Source organism: Anas acuta, chromosome W (assembly GCF_963932015.1).
Source record: "Anas acuta chromosome W, bAnaAcu1.1, whole genome shotgun sequence".
Lineage (NCBI taxonomy): Eukaryota > Metazoa > Chordata > Aves > Anseriformes > Anatidae > Anas > Anas acuta.
Genome location: NC_089016.1, coordinates 21,366,956 through 21,381,859, shown reverse-complemented (window position 1 = coordinate 21,381,859; position 14,904 = coordinate 21,366,956). Strand labels below are relative to the sequence as shown.

Genomic DNA, 14,904 nt, shown 5'->3' with positions numbered 1-14,904 from the left:
TCTCTACCTAAGAGTGCCCATGGGGAGTTAGTTAGGCATATATAAAAATCTGTGGATGCCCCATTGTTTCCCTAACTTGTACTTCAAAGGTTCACAAAAATAAGCCTTTTCAGTTACACCTTTTACCCTAACATAATCGTTCTGTAAAGGCATTAATGCTTGATTTAGAACTGAATACGTTGCCCCATATCAATAAGAAATTTCACTTCCATTCCTCCCCTAGCTTCATTATAACCAGTGGAGGATCCTCTAGGGTAGATTCCCCAGGTCCCCGTTATTCCTGTTGAAATCAGGGACCAATGATTACCCTAGAAAAAGGCTAGTCAATTTGTCCTCCGAAGCCAGGTCCAAACCGTTTTGTTTCATTTATTTATTTATTTTCATTACATTTCAGAGTTGGTCCAAAAATTCCATAGGGGTTTCTTTTAGACCTTGTTGGAAGCATATTCTCAATTCCCAATTCATCCGGATTTTAGTATTTACTTAGCCGTTCATAATTTTAGGGATGATTAGGGTCTCAGTGGGGTCGGTCAGGGGAATGCAATTGTCCACAGTTCCCTGAGCGGTCCCATCGGTAATCTGAGCTCGCACATGAACTCAGGTTGTTTTGAGTTAACTGCTTTTCTGTTTCCATAACAACTCTCTCTCGGACCCATCATGATCCCTTTGCCCCAAAGGGCTAACACCCATGATTTTAAGATCTCTGCCTAGAGCAGAGGCAGAACTATTAACATTCCTACATCCTCTTTCCCTGCTCATTCAACTTCAAACACCTTTAACACTTTCAACAACCCTTTTAACACTTCCTTTATCTTTCTCCAGCCTGTACTTCTCTAATGCCAACATCAAAGGCTCAGTCAGGGGCCAACTTAATTCCGTACCTTTTCCCACCAAGATGCTGAAACAACATCAGTATACAACATTTCATCCTATTCTCCTTCTCAAAACCAACATTAACTGTAGCAAAACATTAGAGTTTAAAGTTCCATTTAGGGGCCACTTTTCTCCACATTCCAGCTTATAAAGCGGCCACCATTGATTACAATATTTTATCAATGTTTTCCTGTTCACACTTCCACCGGCAGATCCTCCAATATCCTTCCAGTGACTCAAAACACATCCTAACGCACTTTTCTTTAAAATTTCTCTGCTTGTTTGCCCCCCCATTTTCCAGTTCACACTTTCAGAATACACGTATCACTTACAAAAATGTGGGCACGCAGGTATCTTTCAATAGCGATGTCACGAAACTATTACTATTACCAGGAATATTGCCAAAATCACAATAACAATAATCAGAGTCAAATTCCACATGCAATAAGTCAGAAAACCGAAATATGTAACACCGTAACGATATCTTTCTTATAACAACGCCACGAACCTACTATTACCACCAGAAAAATAGCCAAAATCACAGTAACAATAACCAGAGTTAAATACCATACTCCATGAGTCAGAAAACCGAAATAGGCAACACAATTCCAGATGGACCTTAAAGCGAGCTCCTTCCTTAAGGTCCCCAAACATATACTTATGGTGCTAACCACAAAGTATATACCAAACACTACCTCGCAGAAGATCACCTTCTGACTTACAGACAGTTCCAGACGACCGGTCTACCAGAAAACCAAACCAGAATAAAGAATATACTCACTTACAATGATGGGGTCCTTGTCTGCCTCCGCAGTGATCCGGTGAGTCGAGGAGTCCCTCCGGGAAATCCCGGGGGTACCCTAGGGAGTCCTGTCCCCAGCGGGTCCTGCGGTCCGGCAGAGAGGTAGTCCCATCTGGGGTGCCAGATTGATTCAAAGATCGAAGCCGAAATTCCTTTAAGTGGTATATTCTTTATTGCATCACTGGATGCATGGGGGATCTCTCCACCTATCGTGCATACCCAAAGCGGAAAGCAGTCTTGAATTTATACAATCAATCTATCAGTATTCTACAAGCGCCTATACATATTCATTACCTATCCCCGCCTTCCCTCGCTTCTCATGCTAATTAGCCTTTTGGCACCTTGCGCCTGCGTAGAGCCTCCCAAGAATTGTGGGCAGGGGTCTTTGGGACGTGGGCAGGGGTCTTGGGGAGGAAAACCCCGAGTCTTCCTCACAGTGTACTTTTCACCTTTGGTCAGGAATCTGCTGAGTTGGCATGTTTCTTAATTGCAAGCGCTGGTTGTTGCTAATTCTTCCATTTGTTGTATCTTTATAATGAATTCCAATGTCCAATTTTGAGATTTATAGTCCTTACATTTGTTTCTCTGTCCGTCTGCCGCTTCCTTATCATGAGTTCCAGTATCTTGTTTCGAGATATACAGTCCTTGTCTGAGGATTGTCCTTGCCTCCCCAATGCCTCCTTAATCACTGGGAGGGGACAGACCCAGGACAGGTGACCCAAACTAGCCAAAGGGGTATTCCATACCATCTGACGTCATGCTAAACAATATATAGGGGTGGCTAGCCGGGGGGAGGGGGCTGGACTGCTCGGGGTTAGGCTGAGCATCGGTCAGCGGGTGGTGAGCAATTGCATTGTGCATCACTTGTTTGTACATATTATTAGTGGTAGTACTATTGTCATCATTGTATTATTATTGTTATTATTGTTATTATTGTTATTATTGTTATTATTATTTTCCTGTCTTATTAAACTGTCTTTATCTCAACTCACGGGCTTCACTTTCCATTTCTCTCCCCCGTCCCAGAGAGGGAGGGGGGAGGGTGAGCGAACGGCTGCGTGGTGTTTAGCTGCCGGCCGGGTTAAACCACAACACTAGGTATCAGGTGTTCTAATAGAATTTTTACCACCATTTGTGCCATAGCTGGTGCTACGGGATAAGCTTCTACCCATTGTGTTAAATGATCTACTATTACCAATAGATATTTTATCCTCCCTACCTTGGGCAATTCAGTGAAATCAACTTGTACTTTCTGGAAAGGCCTATAAGCTGTTTTTCTCCCTCCCATGGCTGCTTGTCCAAACACTTTCTTATTTATCTTCTGACAAGTTAAGCAACCTTGTGTAATTTGCTTTGCTATATCAAAAAAAAACGATGAAAGAAATTGTTTTAGTAAATGATCACTTAACACCTTTGTACCCCAATGTGTTTGTGCATGCAAACGTCCCAATATTTGCCTCACATCAGCTTTTGGCAATATCTCTTGCCTGTCTGGCAGTGTCCATTTTCCTTGTTCTAACTTAGCCCCTATTTTCTCCAGTTTCTTTTGTTTGTTTTGTTTTCCGTTGCATTTAAAAGTTGGACCAAAAATTCCATAGGGGTTTCTTTTGGACCTTGTTGAAACAGATTCTCAATTCCCAGTTTTACCAGATTGTGGTATTTATCGTCCATTATTTCCGGGGTAATTATGGTCTCAGTAGGAGGTCTGTCAGGGGAATTAAACAGTCAACAGTACCCTGAGCAGTCCCATTGGCAATCTGAGCTCACTCATAAACTCAGGTTCTTTTAAGGGTTAACTGTTTTTCTGTTTCCGTGACAACTCTCTGACCCCTCATGGTCCCTCTGCCCCAAAGAGCTCACACCCGTGATTTTGAGATCTCAGCCTCCGGTTGAGGCAGAACTATTAACATTCCTACATCCTCTTTCCCTGCTCATTCAACTTCAAACAGCTCTGTTACATACTACATGCCACACCTTTAACACCTTCAACAACTCTTTTAACCCTTCCTTTATTTTTCTCCAGCCTGTACTATTCTAATGCCAACACCAAAGGCTAAGTCAGAGTCCAACTTAATTCCATACCTTTTCCCTCTAAGATGCTATACATTTCATCCCATTTTCCTTCTCTCCTCAAAAACAATGTTAATTCCAAGGTAGTGTTATAGTTGATTGATCCATAAAGAGGTCATTTAGCTTATATAGTGGCCACCATTGATTGCAATACTTAGTGAAAGTCCTCTTGCTTTCTGTGCCCCTAGTTCTTCGAATGTGCCAATATGCACCCAAGGAGGCTTTCTTTAAAACGTCTTTGTTTTGGATATTACTTATTTCCTTGATTTCCCATCCCCTTTTATTTGTTTATATATTTATTTATTTATTACTATTCCTTACTAGTTACTGCCCCTTGTTTCAATTTCTACACAAACTTTTTTATTGCAGGTTTTTACTATCTTTTCCTAATCTTCTTCCCCAATATCCCAATTCTCTGGGATTAAACTCTTCTTCCCACGTAGAAACTTTACTATTTCAGATTCTTTATGAGCCCCGTTCCAATCACAAATCCTCGGGACTTCGGGAAAACACCTGAAGCACACAGACTTCCGTCTTCTAGACAGTCATTACCACCTTTTCCACAAAATTCAACAGGACCAAATTTCAAGCCAAATGCCAATTTTTCTCATGCACTTTGTTAGTAAGCCCATACAAAACAAGGAATCACTCCTGTGTCAATGTGGGGGTGTAAAAGGGTATTGACGCCTAAATAAATTCGCTCTCCCCCTTCTTAACTAATTCCCAGGGCTCAATCCCAAACCACCAAAGAAATGACTCTCTCCGTTCTACCACTTTGATAATCAATCAGCCCCCTCCCCCTCTCCAGTGCTTGGGAAACTGACCACACACCACAGAAAATACACCAACACTTCTCAACTGTTAGTTACTTAGATAATGCTCCTGCCTTTTTTCTTGTCACATTCAAAGCGTTTAAGAGCAAAAATAGGATTACAAGATACACCGCCAGGCCCATATATTGGGCACCACCACTCAAAACTTGGATGAAACAGCACTTCTTTTCGGTCTGTCATGCACTTTGTTCATCTCCGGCCGCTCCCCTTGTGGAGAATACGGAACCACGGATCGGAACTCCGTACTCGCTTCGCAGCGACGCTGCGTCTCACTCCCACAGCACAATCATGCAATCACACAGAGAGGCCTCTAGCACATCTCATTCATACCACAAGAATATAATTTAGAATGATAACCAACCAAACAGGTATTGTCTCTGTGTTCTTCGTGGAGTGACTCATTCCACTTGGTTTTGTTATATATGGAGTAGTAATTAGTGTCGAGAAAATGGTTGATATTAATAAAGAAGGGAGAGATTTGGGAATGTGGCCATGGGGGTCGGAAAGCCCTGTGGTTGAGATAACATTAGACTCTTAACGATGAGGCCATCAGGAATATAAAAGAGTTTAGAGGGAACAAAGGAGGGTGATTCAGGAGACTCCATGCAGTCTCCGGTTTCTTGTTCTCCAGATGGTTTCTTGTTCTCCAGCCGTTAAGGCATGGAAATTTCTGGGTGTTTGCTGTTGTTGTTACATTCAAAGTTGTTTGACCAATTAAAAGTTGTTTTGAAAAGAACTGCTGTGGAGAGAAGGGCATAGGAGGGGAGCCTGCCCTCAAGACAAAAAAAAAAGGCAACACGATGAAGTTATATCAATAAAGAAGCAGGAAAAAGAAGTGAAGAGGAACAGGCTGGCAGAATGGAGACCAGGACGGGAACAGGCACTTTGATTGCCTCAAGAAGATAGGTTCGGCCAGACTCAGCAAACTGCTCAGAGAAGCTCGAACAGAAAGTTGCTGGAAACAGGCGCACTGGAGCTGGAGAGAAGCTAGAGCTGAGAGAAGCAGACCCGTGCACACAACTGCCTCTCGCTGGTAAGCAGTTGCGCATTATGGGGAATCATACGTCCTTAGGAACAAAGACTGTCCTGGTAACCTTACAGCTTATTCTCCTTATTAACAATCAGACAGATTATGAGCCTGAAATATGGGACCAAACTGAGGTCAAGGTGTGGGACTCTGCAACTAAAAATGGCAAGGTTGCACTGGGATTGCTTGGCACCTGGCGAGCAGTCTCTGAGGCCTTAAAGAGCCATGTGGAGCCACAATCACTAACATGTGGCTTGTCAGATAGTGAGGGAGCTGCGGGCTCCTTTACTGATCCGACTGCTACGCCATCGGCCCCTCTGCTGCTACAGCCATCAAAGGCTTTTGCTGTTGCGCCCCCTGTTGACCTGAACGTGCCTTTTGACCCAGGCCTATTGGCCTTGAAAAGGAGATGGATATGCTTTTCTTCGATCTGGGAAGAACGGGATACATAAGGCCTGAAGACCGAGTTGCTTGACAACTTAAAGCGAGACACATCGCTCAAAAGGAATGGAAAATGGAGACTTGTTAGTAGTCAAGAAAAGGAAAGGAAAATGGAGACTGTTAAGTCATGAAACTTAAAGGACTGTTACCTTTTCTGATCGTGAATATATATAGGCATACTCGGGTTTAGTATGTAAAGCAATGTTCTATATATTTAGAATGTTTGATGTTTGTGTGTGCGTGTTGATGGAGCGTAGACTCCCCGCACACCCAGCGCTGTTTACTTGCCTTTTATACCTTTTAGAAAAATTTGTTTTATAAATATTACAAAATTCAGATTGAGTTGAGACCTCATTTATAACAGTTTCAAACCCTTACACTTACACAAATGCTTTCAACACAAAATACCTGGACTTTTAAGAATAAGACATATGCTATATATGGAGTGGTAATTCGTGTCGAGAAGTTGCTTGATATTAATAAAGAAGGGGAAGATTTGGGAGTGTGGCCATGGGGGTCGGAAAGCCCCGTGGTTGAGATAACATTAGACTCTTAATGACAAGGCCATCAGGAATGTAAAAGAGTTTAGAGGGAACAAAGAAGGGTGATTCAGGAGACTCCATGCAGTCTCTGGTTGCTTGTTCTCCAGCCGTTAAGGCATGGAAGTTTCTGGGTGTTTGCCATTGCTGTTATTTGCAAAGTTGTTTGTCCAATGAAAAGTTGTTTTGAAAAGAACTGCTATGGGGTGAAGGGTATAAGAGGGGAGCGTGTCCTCAAGATAAAAAAAGGCAACAAGACCTGAACGTGCCTTTTGACCCAGGCCTATTGGCCTTGAAAAGGAGATGGATATGTTTTTCTTCGATCTGGGAAGAACAGGATACATAAGGTCCGAAGGTCAAGTTGCTTGACAGCTTAAAGCAAGAAAGTCACTGGAAACAGGACCTTTTCTGATTGTACATATGTATCGGCGTACTCGCGTTTAGTAAGTCATGGAACTGAAAGGATTGTTTGTTACCTTTCCTGATTGTACATATGTATAGGTGTACTCGGGTTTAGTATGTAAAGCAATGTTCTGTATATTTAGAATGTTTGATGTTTGTGTGTGCGTGTTGGTGGAGCGTAGACTCCCCGCACACCCAGCGCTGTTTACTTGCCTTTTATACCTTTTAGAAAAATTTGTTTTATAAATATTACTAAATTCAGATTGAGTTGAGACTTCATTTATAACACACTCTTACACACACAGGCTACCGAATCCCATCCAACCGAATGGTATACGCCTTAAATACTTATGACTCCGTTGTCTTCATTCGGATCTTCGCGCGCAGAATTACGGGCAAAATACAGTGCTGCAGCTGGCAAGGGAGCTCTTAAAAAAATCAAAATCTTTGCTTACCTTTATTCAGGTTCAAGATGGCATTAGTCCTGACCTGACTCGAACAGGAGCCACCAAATGGTGGGGCGCCTCTCCTAGATCAAATCAGAATTCAGGAATCAAAGCACTCCCAGACGAGCCCCCATTTGTAATAAATGGCTAAGTCCCAAATAGGGTTACAATCAAAGTTTACAATTTATTAAACGAATAGAATATTAATTACAATTTTAAATTGTAATTTAAAAGAATATTAATTACAATTAATTAAACAAATAGATCCCTGGAGGTGTTCAAGACCAGGCTGGATGAGGCCCTGAGCAACCTGATCTAATGGGCAGCATCCCTGCCTATAGCAGGGGGGTTGGAACCAGATGATCTTTAAGGTCCCTTCCAACCCAAGCCATTCTATGATGATTCTATGAAATAGGTTATGTGAACCCCTCATTACCAGCGGAGAGGTTAGGAATTTTAAGAAGGAAATTAAACCTTTAATTGAGGACTCCATAGGACTAGAGGAACACATAGATCAGTTTCTAGGGCCTAATTTATATCCCTGGGGAGAGATGATTTCAATCCTGAGTATGTTATTCACTAGAGAAGAGTGGGGATTAATCAAGAGGGTGGCTAACCACCCCTCCCCCCCCCCCCTCCCCGGAGCAATTCCAGTAGAGCAGAAATATCCACGTGCCAATATGAGAGACTTAAGGGACATAATAATGGAGATTGTGATAAATTAGTAGGGGTTTGTTCATTGTCCTTGAGAATTTAAAAGAATCTACTGAGGAGATAAGGTTTCACAACTCACGTCATTGTAACATGGGGACAAATGGGGAAAGGGGATTGGGTAAACATCCTTGTTAAAACAAAGATTCTGTAAGATACCACCCATCCACCGCAAGACATCTTGTTTTGCCCCCACCTGAACACAAGCACAACGCGTGATCACCGGAGGAAGAATAACGACCCCCAACAACAGACTGCGCAGCCTCAGAACAAGTCTCGACAAGTCGACAAGGCGACAGGTCTCGACAAGTCGACAGGTCTCGACAGGTCAACAAGTCTCGACAAGCCAGAACTTCAATGCTATAAAACAGCAACACTGGAAAGGGGAAGTTGCGTGCCGTGGTGGAGCGGAGACTCCCCAGCCGCCCAGCGCTGTTTTGCTTGTGTCTGCTTACTTGATTAATAAAATAATTTCAATAGACCAGTAAATTGTGTGGTCTAACTTATAACAATTTGGTGCCGTGACTCGGATGAAGGCAATCTGATTGAAAGACCTTCAGAGGGGGCGCCCCGCTGATTTCAGCGGCCTTCGCTAGGACTACTTTCATTCAAATCCTTCACCGACGAACCCAAAATTAGACACAAGCAAATAAAACCGGTAAACTCCAGGCAACCTTTGTGCACGAAGCCCGAACGAAGACCCACAGGATGGGTAAGTATACGCCGGTGATCCGTTCGGTTGGGGTTGGATATCCCGGAACACAACAAACGAGACGTCCAATTGCGGACGAAGCGAGTGTGGACCCCTCGGTAGTGCGGTTCCCACATCCCGCGAGGGACTGGGCCACGAAAAGGGGGAAGTGATAGAGAAGAGTGGGGATTAATTAAGAGGGCGGCTAACCACCCCTCCCCCCCCCCCCCCCCCCACCAGGAGCAATTCCAGTAGAGCAGAAATATTCACGTGCCAATATGAGAGACTTAAGGGACATAATAATGGAGATTAAGGAAGCAGTAACAAAGTCCTAGAATTTTACTAAAGCATTTGAAATCCAATAACAAAAGGATGAATTCCCTAATGACTTTCTGCAAAGATTGAGGGATGGAATGAGGAAGTACTTAGGGATGATTCCTGAGGACCCTGTAGCCCAAGGGCTTTTGAAAATACACTTTGGGACTAAAACCTGGTCGGACATGCAGAAAAGCTCCAGAAGATGGAAGGATGGAGTGAACAGCCACTAGAGACCCTCCTGCGGGAGGCCCTGAAGATGTATGTCAGGAGGAGAGAGGAGAAGGAAAGACAGAGAGAGAAACTATATCCACAGTGAATCAGGTAATGAAGCAGAGGATTGGAGATGAAGGGAGAAATTGTCAGGATAAGTCAGACCCAGGGTGGAAGGCTGAGGAAGAGAGATGAAAGAATGATAAGCAGAGGAAGCTACCTGTGTTGCAGTCTAAATTACAGTAGGGACAAAAAAGATGTTTCAAGTGTGGTCAAGCTGGTCACCACAGTTGTTATAAATTCAGAATAGGGCAGTCAGGGCTTCTCAGAAAGCTGGTCCCACCAAGAGCCTTTGATAAATTTAGTGGTGGGACCTAATGAAGAAGAAGTGTTTTTAGTAGATACTGGGGCAGATAGATGTAGTGGGTTTACGTGGCAAGGTTTTGGTAGCAGGGAGCCATAGGGGTGGTTTCTGTGAGAAAGATTTAGAAGCTGCCCCATGTTTGGGAAGGGCCCCATTGTTTTCCAGAGCTGAGCCAATAAGCGATGTTGTTTTGCGCCTCTGTGAGAGCATATTTAAGACCGGGAAAAAAACGCTGCGCCACACAGCAGCTGGGAGAGTGAAGGGAATGAGGAACGGCATCAAGGTCAGTGTAGAAGGAGGGGGAGAGGTGCTCCAGGCGCCGGAGCAGAAGTCCCCTGCGGCCTGTGGTGAGGACCATGGTGAAGCAGGATGTCCCCCTGCAGCCCATGGAGTACCACGGTGGAGCAGGGTTCCACGCTGCAGCCCGTGGAGGAGACCACGTTGGAGCAGGTGGCCCTGCACCGATGGAGGCTGCTGCCTGTGGAAGACCCCTGCCGGAGCAGATTCTGGGCCGGACCTGTAGCCCGTGGAGAGGAGACCACGCAGGAGCAGGTGACCTGGCAGGAGCTGCTGCCCGTGGGGGAGCCAGGTTGGAGCAGTTTTCTCCTGAGGGATGGACCCCGTGGTACGGACCCATATCTGGAGCAGTTCTGGAAGAGCTGCTGCCTGTGGGAAGCCCACGCCGGATCAGTTCATCAAGGACTGCATCCCGTGGGTGGGACCCCACAGCACAGGGGACGAGAGTGACCGAGAAGGAGCGGCAGAGAAGTAGTGCTGTAGACTGACCATAACCCCCATTCCCCCGTTCCCCTGTGCCGCTCGGGGGGAGGAGGTGGAAGAGGGTGGATGGGGGGGGAAGGTGCTTTTGGTTTCTTTCCTTTGTTTCTCACTTCTCTAGCTTGTTAGTAATGAGCAATAAATCTTACTATCTGTCTTCTTATGCTGAGTCTGTTTTGCCCGTTACAATAATTATTGCGTGATTTTCTCATCCTTATCTCAATCCTTGAGCCCTTTTCACATATTTTCTCCCCATTCCTCTTTGAGGAGGGGGAGTGAGAGAGCGGCTGTGGTGGAGCTCGGCTGCCCACTCGAGCGGAACCACAACAATAGATCATCACTGGCCCGTAAATTAACTGATGAAATCCTAAGGGTGACAGTGGTAGAAGGGATGGGGATAACAGTGCCTCTTTTTGGGGATACCAAAGTGAGACTGGGGGATAAAACAATCACTGGGCAAGTACTGTATGTACCTGATGCAGGGACTAATTTGTTGGGGAGGGATTTGATGATGAAATTGGCTATTCAAATATTACGTTGTCAGGTGGGAATAACAGTATCAATGAAGATATTGACAGAAGATGATGAAAAAGTAATAGACCTCATAGTTTGGGTCAAGGAGGGAAATAGAGGAGGAATTAATATCACCTTATACAGGAAGGATATGAGGCAATAAAGCAGAAGCAATACCATATTTCAACTGAGGGACAAAATGGTCTTAAATCAGTAATAAGAGAATTGATTAAAGATAGATTATTGGAACCATGCATCTCTCCTTTTAACACTCCTGTCAGTAAGAAAGGCTGATAGTTCTTACGAACTGATACAGGATCTAAGAAAAAAATACAGAGATAGCGCGGAAGCGCCACCCTGTGGTTCCAAATCCATACATTATGATGAACAGGATCCCACATGAACATAAGTAGTTCAGTGTGATAGATTTAAAAGATATCTTTTGAGCCTGTCCGCTGGACCCTGCGAGCAGAAACATATTTGCCTTTGAGTGGAAAGACCCTGAAACAGGTCAGAAACAAAAATATAGATGGACTGTTTTACCTCAGGGGTTCACAGAATCACCAAATTTATTTGGGCATGTTTTAGAGCAGATTTTAGAGCAATTCTTGACACGTAGACCCAAGACACCATAACCTGGAGCACCTTCTCCCCTCCTTCACTGATTTTGTGAAGAAGGTATAGAAAGGCATCGAGTAGCTTGTGAACCTGCAGTACTCAGCCAACGAGGAAACAGGGGAGGAACCAAGCGTTGGGTAATAGGTGATATAAGCTTATGATATACTTCTGCCGGGTGCTCCTGCTTGCAGGACACCCACCATTGCAATCATGAATAAAACAGCTTCACAGAAGACCAGAAAGCCCCCGTATCCTGGGCTGCATCAAAAGAAGCATGGCCAGCAGGTCGAGGGAGGTGGTTTTGCCTCTCTGCTCTCATGATATCCCATCTGGGGTACTGCATTCAGCTCTGAGGCCCCCAGCACAGGAAAGACATGGACATATTAGAACGAGTCCTAAGGAGTGCCACAAAAATGATCAAGGGGCTGGATCACCTCTCCTAAGAAAACAGGCTGAGAGAGTTGGGGTTGTTCAGCCTGGAGAAGAGAAAGCTCCATTGGAGCCTTCCATTACCTACAAGGGGGCCTACAGGAAAGCCTGGAAGAACTCTTTATCAGGGAATATAGTGAAAGGACAAGGAGTAATGGCTTTAAACTAAAAGAGGAAAGATTGGATATAAGGAAGATATTCTTTACTATGAGGGTGATGAGGCACTGGAACAGGTTGCCCAGAGAACTTTTGGGTGCCGCATCCCTGGAGGTGTTCAAGGCCAGGTTGAATGGAGCTTTGAGCAACGTGGTTTAGTGGAAGGTGTCCCTGCCCATGGCAGGGGAGATGGAACTATATGATCTTTAAAGTCCCTTCCAACCCAAACCATTTTATGGTGCTATGATTCTATTCTCTTTCCCTTAACTGTTAAGATATTGTGAGATATGTTCATCTGATTCGTGTCAGTATGGAACAATGCTAGGGCCGCAAAGTATGAGGGATGTGACCTTCTGTCTTACATACCCTTGTATAAGCACAAGTCTAAGAAAAACAGAGTGGTTAATGTATATAATTCTTGTATCTTGCAAAGGAATGTTTTAGCAATTCGTGTCAATAGAGAGCTTGAAGGGAAATGTATTTGTAGGCTTTTCCTTGAAGTCTCTGATATCTGAGGGGTTTCAGAATAACTGCTAACTATTATGACTATTGCAGGGGACACTATGCAAGTTTCTGATATCTGGCCAGGAGATTAAGGAGACAGGGAGAGCTGAAGAACAACTAAAAGACAAAGCTTGCAGGGGACTCTGCACAAGTCTCTGACATACAGCCAAGTTGGACAAAGGAGAAGGACAAGAGGGAGGAAGACTATGAGCCTTCAGCACGAGAGACCCCCACAGACCCCCAGAGGGATCACCGGAGACTGATACGCATGCGACAGTGGGAGGGTTTGGATTCCGGGAACTAATTATAATAACCCTGACTTTTCTAGAAGTAGTAAGGAATATGTATTAGCCTAGGAGCATAAAAATCAGCTGCTTGATGTAACTGGTGTGCGTCTTGGTGGAGCAGAGACTCCCGGCGCACCCAGCGCTGTTTGCTTACCTCTATTCCTTTAATAAATTGTAAACTTTGATTATAGTCCTATGTTGAAAACTGAGCAATTTATTACAATATCTTCCCATTCCATAGGCTGTTGCAGGAAGGATGGCCAAAAACATGACAGACACCAGTATAGTCAAATCATGCTCTCTCTTTATTACCTGAATAGCCTGACTTTTATAGCAAAATTAACAGGGGCGGATAGTGTCTCACACAAGATTATTGGTCAAAAGCACTCAGACAAACAACTGCAAGAAAACAACCTCACCTGCAAGAAAACAACCTCCTTGTGATTAGCAGTCACGTAGACCTTGTCCTTGAAGCCAGCTGCTGGTAACAATATTTTTCTAAATTCCTCAATTGGGCGATGTGGGAACACTGTCATGGGAACTTCTCATAGTCGTCCTGGTAGCTTGGTTTACTCAGCTGAAGCAAGTCATGGCCTCCTTGCTGTTTCAAAAATCCCTCAACAATTCCCCCTTTTTCTTTTTGAGCAAACCAAGCCCGATGTAACAGTTTTGCAAGTAACCCTTTAACCACATTTATTGCAATACAACACGCAATGACGATTAACACCACAACAAACGGAATCCTTAATCCCTCTTCGACTAATCTCAGTAACCATCTATGCATCATTTCAAACAAATCAGTGAGCCATTGATTGAACGGATTGATATCATTTTGAATCTTTCTCATGTGCTCTTTCAGGAAAGTAATGGATTTGTGAATTGACTCATCAGAAAGGTTTAAACAGCACATTCCCTCAAAGTCCTCACACCCATGCCCTTGAGCCAAGAGCAAGAAGTCAACAGCAGCTCGATCCTGTAAGAGCACATGTTGCAGACTATTTTGATCTGGTAACATCTCCTCAAGTATCTCTGTTGTGGCATGGGCTTGCTTCTCGGCCCAGCATACCAATTTTTCTAAGTTGTTAAGTGCGGCCACAGATGCCACTCCTGGCACGAAAATTGCCAGTGCCGCTCTAGCTGCATCACCAAGCAATTCAACATTATCATTGCAATCCGGTGTGAGCAATGCCCATTTATGTCTGGTGATCTCACGCAACTGTGAAAAGCTAGGAGCAAATATAGTGAGTTTACCTAAGTAACATGGACCTCCAATAGCATTTGCAGGGATACCTTGCCAGGGCCTATCCCCACAAATCAGAAAATCACAGAATCACAGAATTGTCTAGGTTGGAAGAGACCTCAAGATCATTGAGTCCAACCTCTGACCTAACACTAACAAGTCCTCCACTAAACCATATCACTAAGTTCAACATCTAAACGTCTTTTAAAGACCTCCAGGGATGGTGACTCCACCACTTCCCTGGGCAGCCCATTCCAATGCCTCACAACCCTCTCAGTAAAGAAGTTCTTCTTAATATCCAACCTAAAACTCCCCTGGCGCAACTTTAGCTCGTTCCCCCTCGTCCTGTTTTCAGGCACGTGGGAGAATAGATCAACCCCCAGCTCACTACAGCCTCCTTTAATGTACTTATGAAGAGCAATAAGGTCACCCCTGAGCCTCCTTTTCTCCAGGATGAGCAATCCCAGCTCCCTCAGCCGATCCTCGCAAGACTTGTTCTCCAGACCCCTCACCAGCTTTGTTGCCCTTCTCTGGACTCGATCAAGCACCTCCATGTCCTTCTTGCAGTGAGGGGCCCAAAAGTGAACACAGTACTTGACGTGCGGCCTCACCAGAGCCGAGTACAGGGGGACAATCACTTCCCTAGCCCTGCT

At 44.4% G+C, this 14,904-nt stretch overlaps 2 long non-coding RNA genes across 2 annotated transcripts in view; both read right to left on the bottom strand.

The window, feature by feature from the left end:
- LOC137847060 (uncharacterized) overlaps nucleotides 1–6,384 on the bottom strand; it is a 46,350-nt gene extending 39,966 nt beyond the window's left edge. Inside the window, exon 1 of the long non-coding RNA XR_011090766.1 lies at nucleotides 6,344–6,384. This is a non-coding gene — a long non-coding RNA (uncharacterized lncRNA). The remainder of the gene's footprint in view (nucleotides 1–6,343) is intronic.
- Nucleotides 1–14,904, bottom strand: part of LOC137847051 (uncharacterized) — a 750,318-nt gene that overhangs the window by 146,465 nt on the left and 588,949 nt on the right. The window lies entirely within an intron of this gene.